This window comes from Schistosoma haematobium, chromosome 3 (genome assembly GCF_000699445.3).
Source record: "Schistosoma haematobium chromosome 3, whole genome shotgun sequence".
NCBI lineage: Eukaryota > Metazoa > Platyhelminthes > Trematoda > Strigeidida > Schistosomatidae > Schistosoma > Schistosoma haematobium.
This window is the reverse complement of record NC_067198.1, coordinates 17368748-17375714: the sequence shown is the minus strand read 5'-3', so window position 1 is coordinate 17375714 and position 6967 is coordinate 17368748.

Genomic DNA, 6967 nt, shown 5'->3' with positions numbered 1-6967 from the left:
AACCGTGTTGCAGGTCGATGTTATTGAAGAGTTGATCTAACCTTTGTCGATCGGTTAGGTCTCCTCGTTTAAGAATCGAGCGTTTTAAGATTTCGTAAGGATCGAAAACATCACTAGTAAACATACTAGGTGTTACGTACCTGTTGAATTCGCGCCTTAGTGCCTTGACTACTGCGAGGAATTGTGCACGTGTGTCGATCACGCCGTGCTCGGAAAAGTCGGCTTCTGCGTAGCAAAACCAGGCTTCGATGTTGTCGGGCCAGAAAGGCGTCAGTTGAAGCGAAGGTGGAGACAAAGTCTTAAGCTTGAGTACTTTAGGTGTCTGTTCAGTCATGATGAAGTATGAAGTACGATAATGAACGAGGGGAAAAATATATATCCAGGAAAAAATACGAAAAAAAAGATCACAATCTTTAAATAAAAAATAAGGCAATGATATATAAAAATCCCAAAAAGGAACAGACTCACAGTTGCAATAAGGTGTACCAGATCACGTCGGTCTCACCAATGATGATGTCACAGGTATTCAGTGTTTGACAACGCTTCTACCAGTAACACCTTCTAATGTATTTCGTTCCCACCAAGAGAAATCAAAAGACAGAGTCGAGGAGATCGGAAGAGTATATTTGGCGATGACCAATATATCGGAATTCTCTGATCTAATCTGGCTAGCGATTGCGGTTGATGTTGAGCACGGCGTTACCACACGTGATCTGGTGCGGATGCCTGACCGAGCGCCTTCAGCTAGATGAGTCCACTAAAACATATGGTCAGCATCCAATGTCGAAAACTTACAGAGCTATTTATTTTGGAGATTTATTTACCGCTACAAGATCATGAGAAATCAAAACTCCCAGATCTTTTTTGACTTGAAATACCTCAAGAGAGGAGTTACCTAGTTACATTGTGCCTCGAATGAACTACGTTACACTTTGAAGTGTTGCGGAAAAGTCTGTTGTTGCCTGCTTAACTTTGAAGTCGAGTCAGATCCTCCTGAAGTGTCAAAATATCCCCATGTCTGCAAACGTCTCTCCAGAGTCTCGCATTGCCAGCAAAAGGTAATGAATTAGACGGTGCCTGCTAGAGAAAGTCGTAGTACTGAACCTTGTCGGACCCCACTTGCCTAACGTGTGGCCTGACAATAATTGAAGTTAACCCTTCTGATACACCAATTCAGTACTCAGACTCAGTCCTGAGAGTCCTGTTGAGTTGTAGGTGGATCTCTCGTAGACATAGTTGGCGTAAGCCAGTTGAACTGTCCGGAAGTACTGTTCCGCCAGAAGGTCTATGACGTCACCGTTATTGTTGGTTGGGCCATTAGGACCTAGCAATTAGAGGACTCAGGTCTTGGCTTTTCGGAGAGAGGCTGAATAACTAAATAAGCTTTTCGGATTGGAGACAAATTTATCGATTAGCTTCATTTGATACTGAAGCCTGTCTTTTCCTTTTGCATTTTCTCATTGATTCCGTGATTTTTGAATTGCCTACACGTGTTGTTGTTGCTGGTTCATTTGCATTCCTCTCAGTAAAGCCTCTCGCATCTTAGCGAACCAATGGTGCAACTCTTGATGACTGTAAGTTGCTTGTAGATTTTTGGGACCGTTTATAGCACTGTTTTGTAGCACATAAGATCATGTGCAGTAACAAGTCCCAATGAGTGTCCTCATCAATTTGAGGGTAGGCTTCTTAATCCACCTACTGTAGATTGACCTGTAAAGCTAACTCATCCAACCACTTTTAATTCCAATACACGTTGACGTAAGGATGACTTAGCTCAGTTTTGCAGATAATATTGATAGCTATGACGGCGTGATCACTTTTACCCAAGGGAGCCAAGATTGAAAAGTTGTCAATTAGGAATTCTCCCGCTCGTAAAAATACAGTCTAAGAATAACCGTATCTGACGTTTTCTCCAGCCAGTTGCCAGCTTCACGTTTTCTAATAATCCCAGGTCTCTAATGAAGTTGAAAAACCGAGCTCCATTAGAGTTGCCGTCTCCAATGTACGTATGTTCGACGAAGTTGACTTTAGGAAGATTGAAGTTTCCTAGAGTCAGAACATGAGTGCATCCGAGACGAATGGAGGGAGACAATCCCTTCAACGAGAGACCTCAAGGTGTTCGATAATCTTATTGAACATCACACAGATCCATTATGATTGATGAATTTTAGGGCGTACACTTGATGTGCTACCCAAGCAAGATCGTAGGTACAGGGCCACTCTGCCCCTGTTACTCTTTTTCTGTCGTTGTAAAAAAGGAAATGCCAGGTATTTTTAGCATGCTATCTGTTATTTGAAAAGTCTATATTTCAGATGAGTATTTTTAGTGTTACTTAGTTCACGCAACTTGTAGTGGCATTGGACAAAAGCCACACAATCCACAAAGCTGTGAACACGAGACTACTCAGAAAATAGATATTCAATATTTAACGCGGATAAATACCTAACAATGGAGAAGGCGCGAACAATGAATTGAATGGACTGGAGTTAATCGGCACGGACTGGCGGGTAAGCCACGGGTTTTCGCACACACGTTACATGTTGTCGTGGATTTTTTGTGTCGTTATTTATCAGCTATTAACGGGCTTTTTTCCATCACACATCAATTTCTGTATTGCTAGTGCTTGTAACATAGTTTTTATTCCAATTTATTAGCAGTTTGACGTATTTCTTGCTCACCACGTAAGTAAATCTGTAGTTAGCCTAATATAGTTATTTGTAACAATACAAACTCAAACAAGTAAAGTACACCGTGTTTCTAGTCAAAAAATACATCACAGATTGAGTTTTCATGAAAATGAACCGTAAAATCTTTTACATATGGTTCACCTCCTTGATTGCGGTGACGGTGAACATGGATGTCGGTAGTTGTTTATAAAATGTAAGTAGAAGCAATCAAGCGTTAACCTAATTGTGAATATTATATAACTTGTTTGTATTTAGCCATAAACAGTTATATCCATTAGAGGTACCATTGTTTTGTACTGAAGTGACATAATTATGTAACGTATAAAAAAATATGTGAGTAACAATTGACGTTTATAGTGTTGTCCAGCGGCTTTCTGAATGTCTGCAGTAATAGTGTATAACACCACATCAAGTAGGAACAAAATCTTCATGAGTAGAACAATCGGTGTTTCTTTTGAGCATGGTGACACAACCATGTTTTTTAGTTAATACTGATTTGTGACGTGTCTGTTATAGGGTTCACAAATGAGTTATTATATACTCTTCACTCCGTCTCGGTAATGCAGTTGTTGTGTTACTTAGGAAGTTATGAGTGAATGTCACTACTTGTAAAAGACTTATAGGCACAGTCTGTTACTTGCTATTTGAATAACTTATTGAATATGATACTGAGAACAAAGTTTAATTGTTTGTCTCAAAACGGATTTGTTGTTTTTCAGAATAGTATGAAGCTTATGGAATTTAGGATTACGGAAGATCGTGTGGAAAACCGGTTTACAAGTTTACGATAACTGTTTTATATTCCCTACTGCTATGTTCATTCATCTAATGAATTATTTAAATATAAATATAACAACCATACGCAGTGTTTTACATTATAAATCCTGTAAGTTTGTATAATTATGGTCTAAATAAAGCCAAAACAAATATTGACGCAGAATCATGTGACTGCATTAGATTTCGTGGTTTCTCACAAGTTGCATACAACTGAATATGCATTATAACTTAAGATTGAGGGAAGAAATAGTATGAAAGATAATAGAAAGCAAAGAATTGGAATGACCTAGGTTATCAATAATAACTATACATATGTATATGCTTGAACAGGTCAAAGGTCATTTGGTGTTAGACTTAAGGGAACATAAAGGATGGGTGGTGTAATAGTCGAGTGAAGCTCAGAGGCATATAAGGTAAATTGTGTGATAATTCTAGATGTAATGAATAAATCAGTGAATTAAGAACTAATAAGATAAGTGAATACAATCTGAGGAGTTAACATAATTCAGCAAAGAAGTGTGAGTGGAAGGGTGGTCTAAGGATTACGTAATCCATCTTATCAGGGAACTAGCTGCATGAAATTGTCTAGTTACGTACTAATACTAACTTGATGATGGACGTAATCTGACAACGGAAAATGTGTAAGGCGGTTGCTTAATCTGTAAGGTTTTACGTGGAAGTCGCATTATTGTTTTATGTGACTCGTCACAATGAACAACGATATAACGCTAAGTTCTAACGACAGTTCGTAACTAATGCAGTAGCACAAATTCTTAATTCTCACACACAATTATTCGTTAAAGCGATTGGTAAACCTCCCCATGAAAGTATGAAGAAGACGAAAATAAAAAATGAGAAAGTTTATTGATTTTTCATGACTACTAAAGTGGAAAGATAAGTTTACAAGTTGTATAAATAGTGGTCTAAAATAAAGCCACAAAGAACTTTTAATCGTAAACCTGCTGTCTAGCTGTTTATAATTCTTAAGTAAAAATTGTAGACTTTTCTCTCCACCTGATTCGCGAAGCGTTCACCATATTTCTCAACAATTTGTTGTTTGCACATTCTTTGGAGCCGTTGAAGTCGTATATATTCTTTACTCCGTCTCGGTAATGAAATTGCTGTGTTGTTTTGTAAGTTGTACCTATTGTCTAATTTCCATCTGCAGCAACACCTAAGAAGTTGATGAGCTATGCAGTTTATATTTTAGAATTTAAATAGCTTACCTGTTAGATTTCGTCTTTTAACACATGCCAGCAGGAGATGGCGGCACGGATATCGAAACATATTAAACGTGCTACAATTGCATTGACAAATACTTACATCGACTTCGTAATGTTGTCCGCGGTCAACCATAAACAACCACTCGCCGCTTTCATATTCGAAGTTAACGAAACGCATTTTTTAAAGTTCATATAACACCTTGGATCTTGCAAATGGAGTCAACATGTTAAGCAAGGGGATAAGGCGCTGTGGAGCATCATAATTGTATGTTCTTCCACTGATTATTTGGTCTTCAATGCTTTTTCTAGAGAAAGTCATTGAACTCCACTTCAAAGCCTTGTACATGCACTTGTGCAACCTGTCGGTTTTGCGTACATATCTTTTTATCTGCCTATTTAATGACTCAACACGATTATTCGTGTTGTTACCCAAAGTTAAAACACTGCCGTAAAAGGCACGCGCCCACATTGTTTTACGTGGCATCCAGAAACGTGATAGGTACTGGCCTATCACTCTGCTGAAGCATATTGCCGTAATACATCCATTTTCTACATGCTCTCTAACTTCACCGTTTTGTCGCATCATGTGCATTACCTGCTTCCGAGTCCAACCTGAAATATATTTATATACACTTACCAGTGGAGAGTTCAGCTTTCATATTTTTGACATCAGCAGCGGTCACCTGCTTACCTGTTCTTTCCTTAATACTTTCTATAACTTCGTCCGTCGACTGACAGTGCAATATAACTGGTTTCAAGTTTTCTTTTTCTTCTGATGACAATCTTCTACTCAACGGATCACAAACCATCCACGAACTAGTACACGGATGATTGTGAGACATGTTGTAAGATTTTATAACGTATTGTTGACCCTCCAATCTTACACGAAACATCGATTGGCAATTTAAAAACTTAGACCTTAAATGTAACACATTAGTAAGAGTCCTCACGGTTTTTTAATTCACATTCAGACCTTCTGATTTACGTTTACGACCAAACGTGCAACGAATCACTACGAGCAAGTATTTATATCTCACATCCTTCAACAATCTACTTTCTGCGTGAACATAGTGTGTATGGGTTATCTGAGAAAACATAGATTTATCCTATCATACTTTATGGAAATCCTTTAGCGCATTATCTAATTCAATCCAGCTTCCGAATCTCTTGTTCAGCATAATACGTTGGAACGCGTCGCTTACGTCCACTGAAATTTCACTTGAGCATGAAGCACTAGAGACAACACGCGATAGTTATTAAAAAAAGGTTATTCCTTGAAAAAAATTAACTGAAGGAAGAACAACAAATATTTAGGACTTACCCTTCAGTTGACATTTTGTCTTAACTCACAAAAACTATGCGTATCTATAACCTTTTACGTTATTTTATCTTTCTTACGTTGTTTTTTGGACCTTATAAACAAATTATATATAGCTGTTGACTTTCACTAGAGCACTTAGGACCACAGATCAAGTTTCGAAGGAACAACAGAGCTAAAGTGTGCACTACAAAACAGAAAATACTCAATTAATGCTCTTAGCAGATATTTAGTGTTTATTATGCATCAAAAGATGACTTATATATGGAAAAATTTAATACTCAGAGGACCCAACACACACACGGCAATTGAAATACGGAATGCACGCTTCCAGTCAGCGCGATCAAGGCCGTTGAAACGAAAAGGCGGACACATTTGAAAGGGATTACCGTTTTTACCTTGCCGGAGTTAGTAGGATGGCATGGCTCGGCCATGCAGGCGTGGTCCATCTGAATGTTACCTTATATCTTCTATTCGTATTAAATATATTGTTCCTTCTCTAGCCTAACCTTGTTCTACATCATGTATTGGTAATTGATACGATGCAGTGAGTTGGCGTAGTCGATGGTGTGAGTTCCACGTAAGATCTTATAGATTAGGCAGTTATATCATGACAAATCTACAAATTTAGGATTAGGTCTATTATTAGAGCAGCACTAATATTATAGTAGACAATAATTCTACATTGGTGAGCCCAACTAAAGAAGCGCAACCTATTATTGCTAATCCTTAGATCCACCTTCACCTTCTCAATCGATTTTTATTTGTGTAAACCCATTATTGTAATAGTCCTTTGATTAATGCTCACATGCATTATCGTAATGTTATATTGATTAGTTCTCATAACATACTAGCTCAATCGATAGTAAAAACTGGGCGTCTATATTAACCAATTAGCTTTGATGGTTCGTTAACAAGCTTTAGTAGCATTTACATGCTTCAGCAACATAGTCCTGTTTAG